The sequence below is a fragment of the Hyla sarda genome, chromosome 1 (assembly GCF_029499605.1).
Source record: "Hyla sarda isolate aHylSar1 chromosome 1, aHylSar1.hap1, whole genome shotgun sequence".
Classification (NCBI taxonomy): Eukaryota; Metazoa; Chordata; class Amphibia; order Anura; family Hylidae; genus Hyla; species Hyla sarda.
The window spans coordinates 357,950,377-357,964,499 of NC_079189.1; the positions used below are offsets into that span (position 1 = coordinate 357,950,377).

The following is a 14,123-nucleotide window of genomic DNA, read 5'->3' on the forward strand; positions in this document are numbered from 1 at the left end:
CCACTGATGAAAGGAACTCCCCTTGTTCCAGGGACGCCACAACTGAACGGAGAGATTCCATTCGGAAGTGGCGGATGAGAAGGCGATGGTTGAGACGCTTCAGGTCCAAAATTGGATACACACAGAACCGTCCTTCTTGGGAACCACAAAAAGATTTGAATAGAAACCCCGAAACCGTTCCCCTGGAGGAACGGGAACAATAACTCCCTGAAGAAGCAGAGACATGAGAGCCGCTCGAAATTGCTTCGCCAGAGGAGGAGACCGGGGGGGCCCGGGAGCCAAAAAAGCGATCCCTCGGAAGGAAGGCAAATTCGATCCGGTAACCGTTGGACACCACATCCCTGACCCAAGAGTCCTGAATGTGAGAGGTCCAAATGTCTCCAAAAAACAAGAGACGACCTCCCACCTGAGAAGAAACCGCGGATGGGGGCCTCACTTCATGCAGAAGTGGGCTTGCGGTTGCCTGATTTGGGCGCAAAGCGGCCGGGCCGGTTGGAGTCCGACTTCCAAGACGGGCGTGGCCAGAACGAGGGAGCATTCCTGTCCCGCGAGGGCGCCTGCCCGGACCCTTTGCTGGAGCCGAAAGGACCGAAAGGAAAAGGGCTTCCTTTGGGAAGTAGGGCGAGCCTTATTTTGAGGTAACAAGGAACTCTTACCTCCCGTTGCCTCAGAGATAATTTCATCAAGGCGTTTGCCAAAAAGACGGCCACCCGTAAAGGGAAGCTCAATGAGAGACCTTTTGGAAGCGGCATCCGCATTCCAAGCTTTAAGCCACATAGAGCGGCGAAGAGCCACTAGGTGACCCACAGCAAAAGCAGAACAACGGGCTGCCTGCATGGAAGCTGTGCACAGGAAGTCCCCAGCTTTAGAGCATTGGAGAGCCAGAGCAGATAGATCCTCCAGGGGGGATCCCGCTAAGATATCCTGATGGAGCTTTTGGAGCCACTTCGCCAGGCCCTTGGACACCCATGTCGAGGCGAAGATGGGAAGAAGAGAAGAGCCAGCTGCTTCAGTGGCAAAGGATTCTACCTTCTTATCCGTGGGATCCTTGAAGGCAGCGGCATCTGCCAGAGGCAGTGTAGTCGCCTTAGAGATCCGGGAAATTGGTGGATCAACTGAGGGAGGGGAAACCACCTTAGTGACAAGGTCCTTGTCAAATGGATAATGTTCTTCGATTGTCTTGATTCCCGGAAACCTTTTGTCTAGATGTTTGCATGCGGTTTCCAGAATGTCGTCAAAGTCAGCGTGAGAGCTGAACCTTTGAAGTGCCGGCTTAGCACGATGAAAGGATACTCCTGGATTGACATCCGAAGATCCTGGGTCCTCTAAGTGAAAGGTGTCTATTAGGGCTGTCACCAAAGAGTTCACCGTTGCAATTGAGTCCGAGCGGTCCTCTGAGTCAGATGCCGGCTCGGAAGCCTCGTCCACCAGTTCACCAGGGGAATGAGAATGAGTAGAGGCAGTCCTGGAGGAGGGCGACCCTGACAGAGTACGCGGCTCTGGCGTGGCAGAGCGGCGACTCAGAGAACGTCCTCTAGAGGAACGACGATTGTGCCCAGATGACCGGGGGGGGGGGGGGGGGGGGGGGGGGGGATTGGGGTGGGTGGGACCAGATGAGGCACCCCTAGGACGCAAGAGGTATGTGGAGATGAGGAACGGGCCCTTCCAGAGGTCCTGCGCAGGGAAGACCCCTTCAAGGCGGACACCACTTCCCGGGAGGTCTCAGCCACCGAACGGGAGACTTTGGCCAAGTCAGCCATATACTGGGACAGGGAAGAAACCCAGGCTGGTGGAGCGGCTGAACCCACCGGGACTGAAGGGAGATCAGGGGGTACCAGGGGGTGTGGGGGAGCAGTGGAGCAGGCAGGGCAAGTGGGCTCAGCAGAGCCAGACATCTTGGTATTACAGTGCTTACAGAGATAGTAAGTCACGGAAGTTCCAGGTTTCTGTTTAGAGGAAGGAACAGCTCTGGATACGGACATAATGTAGAAAGAAAAAAGGAGATAGGAACTTTCTCACCCTAGTCTGTGAAAGAGAAAGTAAGCCGGCGCTGAAGCGCCCGGCTCACGGCAGCGCCACGGCTATCAGCCGCACATAAGGCGCTGCCGACAAAACGAAAGTAAAGCGGCGCTGAGAGCGTCCGGCTCAATACAGCGCCGCGGCTGACAGCCGCATATAAGGAGCTGACATGGTAGCACAAGCACACACATAAGTGAAGTGCACCAAGCGCACACACACACACACACACACAAAGTGTAGTGCCCCATAAAAAATGCCTCCTCAGGTGCCAATGCTCCCCCAGAATGAAGTACAGCCCTTGCATAGGCTAGCCCATAAAGTGTAGGTGGGCCAAAACAGGGGGTCTCCAGAGGTTGCGAGTTCGTACCTATGGAGAAAAAAGGGGGGAAAGTACTTACTTCAGTCAGAAGAACTTACCTAAAGGAGTCTTCAGTGAAGTCTTCAGTCAGCTTTAGTTACCTGCATCACGCCTGGCTGCTATGCATGAGCGAGGCAAGCAGGTAAATAGGGGTATCCAGACCCATGAGGTATCACCCAAGCGCTGACCATTGGCGAGGGGGGGATTAACATCGCATATACGCAATGTCTGTGCCCCCTCACTCGCAATGGGGAAACGGGGAACCGCAGTCCCTGAGTCCCCACCTGAAAACAGAAAAGAAAAGGAATAAAAAACTAACACGTCCCTAACTAGGAAAACAAAAAAAACAGAAGACCTGGTCTGGAGCAAACCAGACCCGTCCATCTCCTTCAGACACTAAGCTTAAACTGATTAGCTCAGAGCCTGAAGGCGGGTATATCCTGCTGGGAGGAGCCAACTGTTTTTGTTGCCATAGTGTCACATCTCCAAGAGACAGCAGCATACACCCACGGTCTGTGTCCCTCAATGGAGCCGATAGAGAAATTAAACATTTATTAGATTACATTAATTTCATAGTGAGGTCCTCGGAAGCCCTTGCTTCGGATGACACACAAATAATATTAACCATATATTAAAAAATGAGTAAAATACAATTGGGGATAATAATGCACTAGAGGGATATATGGGACAGAAGGTGTCAAGCAATAGTCAAGGGGATGACTGTGACCTATCTCTGTGGATGATAGGTAATGAAAGTAATAGTCTTGTAATAGTCACATAGCATAAATAACGCTGATAGGGTTAATCCACAGTAGTTTTGGCGCTCGGCGGCGCTGTAGGCTTTCAGAAATTAGACCACTTTCTCTGTCTGCGCAGGGTTTGCTTTAAATAGATGCGCGTAATAGCGCTGCAGGGGTATCAGGTTATATACAGTTGTGCAAGATGCACTCTTCTATACATGGGGACAAAATACAAGAAGCGGTCGATGAAGATATTAGTGCCCGTTCTTCATTGACCTTTTGTATTTTGCTCCCGTGCCGCCGGGGTATAGAATAGCGCATCTTGCACAACTGTATATAACCTGATACACCTGCAGCGCTATTATGCGCATCTATTTAAAGCAAACCCTGCTCAGACAGAGAAAGTGGTCTAATTTCTGAAAGCCTACAGCGCCGCCGAGCACCAAAACTACTGTGGATTAACCCTATCAGTGTTATGTATGCTATGTGACTATTACAAGACTATTACTTTCATTACCTATCATCCACAAAGATAGGTCACAGTCATCCCTTGGACTATTGCTTGACACCTTCTGTCCCAAATATCCCTCTAGTGCAATATTAGCCCCAATTGTATTTTACTCATTTTTTTATATATGGTTAATATTATTTGTGTGTCGTCTGAAGCAAGGGCCCTGCCGAGGACCTCACTATGAAACTATTGTAATTAATGTAATCTAATAAATGTTTAATATTTGACACAACTCTTCATCTACTATCTCTTTAATAATCTATTCTTCATCTTTCATTTTATACCCCTAGCCTGGCAGGACTGCTCCATTTATTTATGTATTTGTGATATTTTTTTGGTCTTCCAGATCTTGCTTTAACTTCCACTGCCATTTCTTAATTACATTCCAAATAGAGGATATTGACCTCTGAAAACGTTTTGCGATCTTCTTATAGCCTTCTCCAGCTTTGTGAGCGTCAACTATTTTCAGTTTCAGATTTCGAGACAACTGCTTAGAAGAACCCATGGTGCTGATTGTTGGGGCAAGGTCAGATGAGTCTGGGCATTTAAAACCTTTGAGATTGACATCACCTGGTCTTCCTAGATGATGACTGAGAACAATCCATGACACTGACAGGTCTCAGCTTTGCAAAGGGGGCAGTGCATGCTATAAATTCTGCAGGGTGCCCAAACTTTTGCAGACTTTTTTTTTTTTTGTATTCAAAAGGTTTTTATTGAACAAATATGGGAGAACAAACAACATCCACCGCAAGTAGGGTGGTAATAAATCTCCAACTACAACACTCGCAGATTTGACAATCACTGGCGAGATCGTATAACAATGGTAATGAGAGAAATCCTACACAGTCTACTGCATTAGTATAGCTGAGGAACTTTCAGGAGAAATTACACAGTGGGGTAAAAAAGACAGGATTCAATCCCATAAACCAGCAAATGATTATGAAGAAACCCATTAAGAACGAAAACAAAAAAAAATACAAAAACCCGGGGGTTAATCTGAAACAGGAGGTACACACAGAAGGTAAGGGTAAAACGAGGAGGGAAGGAAAAAAAAAATGGGGGGGGATGCAAGAGAGGAGACAGATAAAGGAGAACGGGGTAGAGAGTAGGGGGGGGGGAAGGAGAGAAAAAATATTTTAAAAAAAACAGAGGAGGGGGGGGAACTATAGGGAAGGGGGAGGAATGGGGAGAAGAAAAAGCGGTAAAGAGGACGGAGGGTAGAGAAGAGGAGAGGCTCAGCAAAGCCAATAGGCGGGGGGAGTAGGATTAAAAAAAATATATATATATGAAAAAAAAGGGTGTAACAAGAAAGAGAGTCGAGCAGCAGGGAGTAGAGAGGCAGGTCAGTTCGTCAAGGAGCACCTAGCACTCCAGCTTCACTCAATGATAGGGATGAGGGGGATAGCCTGAAACTCAGGGGAGGACAGAAAGGCCGCCCAAGGCGACCATCTCCGCACAAAACGATCCGGTGAATGCACCAGATCCGCCCTACATTCCTCCAACCCATAGATAGTCTGAACCTCCTGAACCCAGTCAGCTAGCGACGGGGGCTGTACTGATTTCCATCTGCGGGGGACCACCTTCCTAGCAGCTGAGAGTAAGATTCCAACCAGGCCCTTCTTTAGGGATTTCACCTGGCCCGGCAGCATGGACAGCAGGGCAGCCTGAGTGGACCTCGGAACAGCAAAGCCCTGCAGACATCTTTTTGTTTTCTGTTATTTTGAAAGTGTAAATGATGGAAATAAAATCTAACTTTCGTTGACATATTATAAGAAGGTCTAATCTGTAATTTGATGCCTTTTGGAGATTTTTCCATCTTTCCTTGGCTTCTTTATGCACATTAAAAAGGAGGGAGGCAGACTATAAGCCCCACCCAAGTTGGCTGATATGTTGCCGGCCTCACAGGTGGACCTTAATGCAACCTTAATAGTGATCAAGGTGCATTAAATGTGGAGTTTATACACCTCCAAGTATAAAATTTAAACAACAACAAAGACGTGGTCTCAAATGGCAGGAGGTGCTCAACCCCAAATGCAGTTGTGCATTTATACTGGGGGAGCAGATCCTGCCATTGCCCTATGCATAAAAATGCATACAATGAGGGATGCCTGCAGCAGATTACAAGTGCAACAATGGCATCCTACACCAGATAAATGGTGTGGATATGTAACAATTAGAATAATACAATAGAAGAATTGTATAGTATTGTATACTGCTAGAACTGCAGTTTCATCTCACAAGATTTGCAAAACAAAATGGAGAAAAGACCTGATTACTAATCTCTTATAGTAGGACTTGCTTGTGCTAACTCCGGACCAATAAAACGAATCTTGATCCACACAGGACAATACCCACATAAAACTATGGTACCTGTAGCTTACAAACCCTTTTTATTCTTCTACCCCCCACATACTATATTTTATCTTATTCATGTGATGTAACAAGAAATAAAAAATTAAAAAAAGAGGTATGATTTTGGAACCAGTGAGTGTCTGTTACTCACTGGGGTCATCTTGGCTCAATCTGCAGGACTTGTAGTAACCCACATTTACATGTCCTTATTAAGACATGAATCATCATGCCAAACAGAAAAGGTTTGTGAATTTTTGCGAACTAATGTGCAATAAGATCCATTACAAATAAGATGCTAACAAAATCAAAGTAAATTTAATTTCTTTAATATATGTAAAACAAATTCTTATTACATCTAAAAAAGTAGAATATGTACATCTTAACAGGAGTTAATGTCCTATGAGGTGACTGCTCATTGTTATTATAGAGGTTCTACGCTTCAACTTATTATCACAAAAATCTGATTAACCCGACTATAAGAGAAAAGCATGGCATTAATATTCCAATTCTCCTTGATCTGAGCTCAGGGTCAGTTTGGCCTTTAGCACAAGTTCTGAGGCATACAGATTGCTAGGGATATACCTGACAAAATCATACTAAATCCTGTAGTTAGGTAGTATATCCCTAGCAACCAGACTGACTAGCATCACTAAGCGGTTCTAAACTGGATTAATACAGTGCTAACAAGCAGTTTCCATATTAGCCTGTAATAGTAATCAGATTTTTCTTTAAATAAAGTTTGGTGGAGAACATCTTTTAACATTCATAGAAGCTAATCTCAGTTTTAGGTTACCAGGCAAAGTGTGGCAATGACAGCTCCAGAGGTGACCAAGGCATACTTAAAATCAATACAAGTTGTTTTAAAAAATGTTTTTATTAAAATGTTTTGTTTATACAGTCCCAAATAAAGAAATGGATAGCTGTAGCATGAGATCACAAAGCACAGCCCAATCAATAGTGACCTCTCCTTTCTGAAATATAAAATACAGCTTATAATGCACTTTACAAGAGAGAAAAAGAAAGTCACTGCATTTTGCTAAAATGTATATTCCTAGAGAACAAGCCACTTGATTTTCTTCTTTTTATTTGGAAGATCTCAAATTACATGTAGAAGTATTTACATATCCCTGAGTAATATTGTACAGACATAAAGCGGGTGTAACAAATCCATTTTTACATAGTAATCCATCCCTAACTAAAACAATCGCAAGCAGGTTAGATTAGGTATAGAAACAAATGTGTATTGTGTGGGAAAAAAAGACCAAGCTATGTACAAGTGGAGCCAAGAGCAGTAAGTACACACTAAAACATGCAAAAAGATTAAAAGGAGCAGTCTTAGTAAATAGAGTAGTGGCCACACAATTCTTCCATCTCCGGGCTGAAAATGAGCACTGAGACTTGAATGTTCAGGACATCAGTGTTAAGAATCAGACATGCCAGACCATCCTATTATGGGATTGCTCATAACTAAGACATTACACCAAAACTGAGGCAACCTGAATAATATACAAAAAAATCCTGCTAAAGACTCAAACTTAAATATTACATTTACAATACTCTGAGGTAATTCATGACATCAGTATACGTGCATATACTGAATCAATGTCATTTTCAGACAGCTACTGCAAAAGTAAATGCCCTTCAAAGTAGGAAAGAAAGTGTGCTGTGTATATGATCAGCATTCAGAAGAAAAGAGAAAGCTAGCAGCCATATATACATTGCACACCACAAATAGTCAATATGTTCCAAAAAATATATAAATCTTTATTTCTCTCAAAACAGACAGATGAGTACATACAATTAAAAACAGTTAAAAACACATAATCCAAAAGCGGAGGAATATAATCCTACTACGCCCACCCTGCAGTAAATTTACATTGATCAGGCTGCTAGGCGTTCTACATATTATATTTATATTTGCCAGGTGCTACTTATTGGTATAATCTCTAGAATTTGCTGCATATATTGGTTGTGTTCTATTAGTCCGGGACTGGTTCACATCTTAGGGTAATGTGTACCCACTGCAGGGTGGGCGTAGTAGGATTATATTCCTCCGCTTTTGGATTATGTGTTTTTAACGGTTTTTAATTGTATGTACTCATCTGTCTGTTTTGAGAGAAATAAAGATTTATATATTTTTTGGAACATATTGACTATTTGTGGTGTGCAATGTATATATGGCTGCTAGCTTTCTCTTTTCTTCTGGGTTTATAGTTCATTGCAGCCTATTGCACCCTATCTTTATTGAGGTGGTGCCCATCGGTTCTTTTCTCTATCTATATATGATCAGCATTCATCACCAATAGCTATAAATCAACACAAGACCATGTTCTGGAGGAGGCCGGGCAACTTTATGTTCATTTTTATTGATGCTCTACATAAACTACTGCCTTCAAGTGCCTTTTTATACTAAAGAAAAATATTTCCCAAAAAGGCCCAGGCTGGGCCGGACTAAAATTGTAAACACTCACTGCAGGGTTATTATTATATATTTTTTTTTTAGAACTTTTTACTGTATGGTCACTAAAACACTGTTTTTCCTAGGTGAGCTGTTAAGTTTATCTAGCTGGCCTAGATGGCAGCATAAAAGATGCCCTTACCACAAAGGCATCATGGAAAGAGGGACACTGCCCCCACGGACAGGAAACTCAGGGATTAAAAAGAAGACTCTTGCATTTTTCTAGCCATAATGCTTTCTGGTATTTTGCATTTTTTTTTTTTTTTTTGAGGAAGTCATCCCTATAAAAACTACAAAAAATGCACCATGGAGAGTGTGCAATCAGTTAGATGCAATTGTTTGCTCAGGCAACTGAAGGAAATGGGTCTAACCTTCTGCAGAATATTCAGCTATTATTGTATCAGAGGATGAAAGCATACTTAGCGATAGTTACTAGAGATGAGTGAAGTTACAGTGATTTGATTCGTCACAAACTTCTCGGCTCGGCAGTTGTTTATCTTTCAGGTGCTCCGGTGGGCAGGAAAATGTGGATAAAGTCATAGGAGAGAGTCTCCTAGGACTGTATCCCCCTTTTCCAGCCCACCGGAGCACCTGAAAGCTGAACTAATTTACGCAGGCTAAAGTCAGCAACTGCCGAGCCGAGAAGTTTGTGACGAGTCGAATCACTGTAACTTTGCTCTTCTCTAATAGTTACTTTGATGCTAATTCTGTGGTTATTGGAGAAGGAGAGGCTTCAAGAAAATAGTTATTTCTAGTGGCTTGAAAACTAGTTAAAGCAGTTATAACAACGATGAAGGTGGAAGACCCCATGGAACCTAATACTATATAAGATATTCTGTGTGATACAGTCCATAAATAAGTATTCCATGTGCAATAAATAGGCTTTGAAGGCTTTAATTCAGAAAGCATAGTTTTAGGTCAGATAACCTAAGTGTCATCTAACTGGGATTGGGCCCCCTATAACAAAAGGTTGATGCCCCTATAACAAAAGTATCTAGAAAATCTTCCATGACTTTTGAAGATATTGATTTTCTTAAAGACCCCATGGACAAAAAGTACATGAACAAATGACTTGGACCTGGAGTCTCAAATACAAAACAATTTTCTAGAGAAGAAATTTTGCCTGGCCTTCTTCAGTCAAAAAATTGTAAAAATCTTTTCAGCAGGCTCTTTAATCTGGTGCCAGGGGCATAGCTATAGAGGTAGCCGTCGCACCGGGGCCCTGGTGCCCCAAAGAACATTAGAGACCAGTAATATAATTGGCATATGGGACCCTGTTGCAGATTTTGCATCGGGGCCCAGAAGCTACAAGCTACCACTCTCACTGGTGCACTTAGATTTTTGGCCAGGTTTGCCACCAACTCTTGTTCAGCCAGAAGAGCTATCTGGTCAACCCGATCAGAACATCGGGAGTAAATTTACACCCTTGCTGCCCAGACCTTAATGCACTATGGGCATTAATGTAAGGGCCTATGTTAAGTGACTATGAAGCGGGTGCAGGAGCTGTGCTTACTACATAGCGGTGAGTGGCGGCTACTATCAGTAGCTGGACACTCACTGCTAATGACTGGGAATGGCGATCCCGAAGCTCCTCATCAATAACCCTTTAGACGTCGTGATCAATGCAAATCATGACACCTAAAAGTTTTAAATGCCCCATGTTGGTTAGCTTAGAGGGCTCATCAAGCCCCTGGAACGTATTTGCGGGGGGGGGTCCAATAAGCTAAATGGTGGTGGAGGGTAGATTTATCTGCTGGATTACTGATTCAATAATGGAAACTAGCTTAGCCAGGCTATATTAGGCATAGCATTATACAGTGAATTCAATCTATTAACTGCATATAAAAGTCCCCTATGAGAACATATAAAAGAGTAAAATAAAAAATATTAAATAGTTTTTAAAATAATTTAAAAGCTCCTCCCTAAAATGTATTTGAAAAAAAACTTATCTGGTATCGCTGTGCACATAATTGACCCATTAAAATATGTTTTTGATCCCGCGTGGTAAACTGTGTAAAAGTAAATAATACCAAACATCAAAAATGCATATTTCTGGTCACATCATATATCAGAAAAAAATAAATAAATATATATAATAATAATAATGATAATAAAAAGTGATAAAAAAATGTTTCATCAAAAACAAAAATGAGCCCTCATACAGCTACGTATATGGGAAAAACAACATTTATAGAGGTCAGAAGAGGACAATTTTAGATTTACACATTAACAAGCTTACATAGCAACAATTTTAGACTTCCTTTAGTAAGGCTTAGAGAAAGGCCTTAAAGGGGTATTCCGGCTTAGGCATTTTATCCCCTATCCAAAGAATAGAGGAAAAGATGTCTGATCACGGGGACCCGCCGCTGGGACCCCCCTGCTATCTCCCTGCAGCACCTGCATTATGTGTGGAGCTGCGTCTCCAGGCTCGGAAACCAGAAGTTTCTGGGACTGGAGATGTGACGTAACGCCACGCCCCGCCCCCTTGTAACATCACATCACGCCCCCTCCCATAGACCTGAATAGAGGGGGTCACAATGATGTCACAATGGGGGTGTGGCATTACGTCATGTCTCCAGTGCTGCTGCAGGGAAATTGGCGGGACCCCCGCGATCAAACATCTTATCCCCTATCCTTTGGATAAGGGGTAAAATGTCTAAAGCCAGAATACCTCTTTAAGACCGCCACATTAACCCCTTAAGGACTCCGGGTTTTTCTGTTTTTGCATTTTCCTCTTTTCTTCATCACCTTCTAAAAATCATAATGCTTTCAATTTTGCACCTACAGACTTATATGAGGGCTTATTTTTTGCGCCACCAATTGTACTTTATAATCACATCAATCATTTCTCCACACAATTTACAGCGAAACCAGAAAAAATATATATGTGAGGCAAAATTCAAAAAAGCTATTTTTTTTTACTTTTGGGGGCTTCCGATTCTATGCAGTGCACTTTTTCAGTAAAAATTACACCTTATCTTTATTCTGTTAGTCCATATGGTTACAAGGATACCTCATTTATATAGGTTTTATTTTGTTTACTACTTAAAAAAAGAATTATAACTACATGCACCAAAATTCGTATGTGTAAAATTGTCATCTTCTGACCCCTATAACTTTTTTTATTTTTCCGTATACAGTGATGTATGAGGGCTAATTTTTTGTGCCGTGATCTAAAGTTTTTATCGGTACCATTTTTATTTTGATGGGACTTTTTGATCGCTTTTTATACAATTTTGCAGGATATACATAATTTTTTTATGTGTACGCCAATAACCGTGCGGTTCAATTAACATATTTTTAGAGTTTGGACATTTACGCATGCGGCAATACCACATATGCTTATTTTTATTTGCATTTTTTTTTTAATGGGAAAAGGGGGTTAATACAAACTTTTATTATGGAAGATTTATTATGAAATCACATTTATAAATTTTTATACACTTTTTTTTTTTCTCGCAATGTTATAGCCCCTGATATGGGACTATAACATGCAATACCTGGATTGCAGACACTGATCAATGCTATGCCAGGCATGGAGCAGCAGAGTGACAACTGGATGACGGGAAGGAAGGTAAGAAGCCTCACGCTCTCCTCTCAGCTGTCCGGGACGCCGCGATTTCACCGCGGCGGTCCCGAACAGCCCACTGAGCTAACCAGCAACAGTTTTCTCCCATTTTAGACACAGTGATCAACTTTGATTGCAGCATCTAAAGGGTTCATACCGGGCATCAGTCCGAACGGCGATGTCTGGTATTAGCCACGGGTCCTGGTTGCTGTAGCAACCGGGACCTGCTGGGTATGAAGCGCGCTCAGTGTGCTTCACATATTGGGAGGCGGCGCAGGACGTAGGTATACATAGTTAGTACGGTCGAAAAAATACGTCCTGCGTCATTAAGGGGTTAAAGGGGCACACCGGTGGAAAACCTTTTTTTTTTTTTTTTTTTATAAATCAACTGGTGCCAGAAAGTTAAACAGATTTGTAAATGACTTCTATTTTTAAAATCTTAATCCTTCCAGTACTTATCAGCTGCTGTATAATACAGAGGAAGTTCTTTTCTTTTTGAATTTCCTTTCTGTCTGACCACAGTGCTCTCTGCTTTGACATGCTTTTATTTAGGAGACATACTGTACTTTATATAAGTAATAAATCTTTGCTGATTCATGCAGCATTTTTTGTGAAAAACTCCAAAATATTGTGAAAAAAATTGAAATAATTTATGACGTTTTTTTTAAATTATTTCTTTTAAGGCATTCACTGTATGGTAAAAATTATGTTCTTTTTATTCTGTGGGTCGGTATGATCATGGTGATACCCAATTTATATAGCTGTTTTATGTTCTTTTTCCTTTTCTGAACAAAATCCTTTTTTCCCCTTTTTTGTGTTGCCATGTTCTGACATAATTTTTTTTTTCATCCAGCCACATTGTATCAGGGTTTATTTTTTGCAGTACAAACTGTACTTTTTATTGGTAAAATTTTTGCGATTCATGCTACCTTTTGATCTTTTTTTTTCTACATTTTGGACCAAAGTTTGCGCTTTTTTAACAGCCTGTGCGATCCAGCCTATGGACCTTTAGAGGCTGCTGCCATGGCAACCAACAGAATCCTGCGATCGCATCCATTGGTGAACAGGGGGAGCCCTTGCCCCATGTCAACCCCATAGATTCCCTCTGACAGCCGAGCCCCGACGGCGATCTCCTGCAGCGCATCGCACTGAGCAGGATATCGCCAGGACGTATGCTTACGTCCAGTTTCCCTAACATGTTAGCAACTGGGACGTATGCATACTTCCTAGGGCGGGAAGGGGTTAAAAGGTGCAAATACTAGTTGATTACCCATGGATTGTGAGGTTTAATATGCAGCTAATATACTTTCTCCAGGTAAGTGTCCAAAGTCTATATCTTGGGATCTGCCTCCGGTCCTTCAGGCCCTCACAACTAGCATCTTTGAGCCATTTACATATATTCCACAGATATTCTGTCCCTCAGAATGGCCTTCTTATTGCAATTACATTGATTTTAATGGTATTCTGCTGCTCTGTTCATACGGCAGAATTTCTGTGGCAGCAAAAACATTTAACATTTTCAATATTTTTCTGGATTCCGCAAGAGTGTCTAAGAGTGTTGCCATCCTTTTTTCATAACCACTCCCATGAAAAGAGGAGTTTCACAACTTGGACATCAGGAGGTGTTCAATTCACTATTTAGACAAAATTACAGAATTTAGAAAGACAAACAGTTTGCTGGGCAAAAAAGTGGCAGAAAGCTAGCAAAGACACCATAGCGAGGTGGATCAAACAAACAGTTCAACTGGACTATATCTACAAATGGTCCCCAGTTCCTTCTGGTGTCAGAGCTCATTCAACTAAAACAATAGCCTCCTGGGCTGAGAAAAGGGAGGCATCATCAGAGCAGATCTGTAAGGCAGCAACATACCTTCTTTAGTCATTATTGGTTGGATGTGGATCTCTCAGTCTTTCATACTTCCCTAATTCTCTAGTTTCTGGTATTGATCTCCATGGTGCTGTCATGGTGAGAGGGAAATCAGTAAAAGCATGTTTGACGCATATAATGAAAAAAAAAGGTTAGGCTTACAAAATGACATGGTTAAGGTTCATTGGTGGTACCCTGGCTTGACTTCACTAATTCTGTTTGACTAACTAAACTACTATTGAGAAGATCC

General features: G+C 42.3%; 1 protein-coding gene across 1 annotated transcript in view; it reads right to left on the reverse strand.

The window, feature by feature from the left end:
* Window positions 1-8,673: 8,673 nt before the first annotated feature.
* JAK2 (Janus kinase 2) overlaps window positions 8,674-14,123 on the reverse strand; it is a 274,729-nt gene continuing 269,279 nt past the window's right edge. The window contains exon 25 of the transcript XR_008844274.1: window positions 8,674-13,964. The gene's annotated coding sequence lies outside the window, so the exon portion shown is untranslated. The remainder of the gene's footprint in view (window positions 13,965-14,123) is intronic.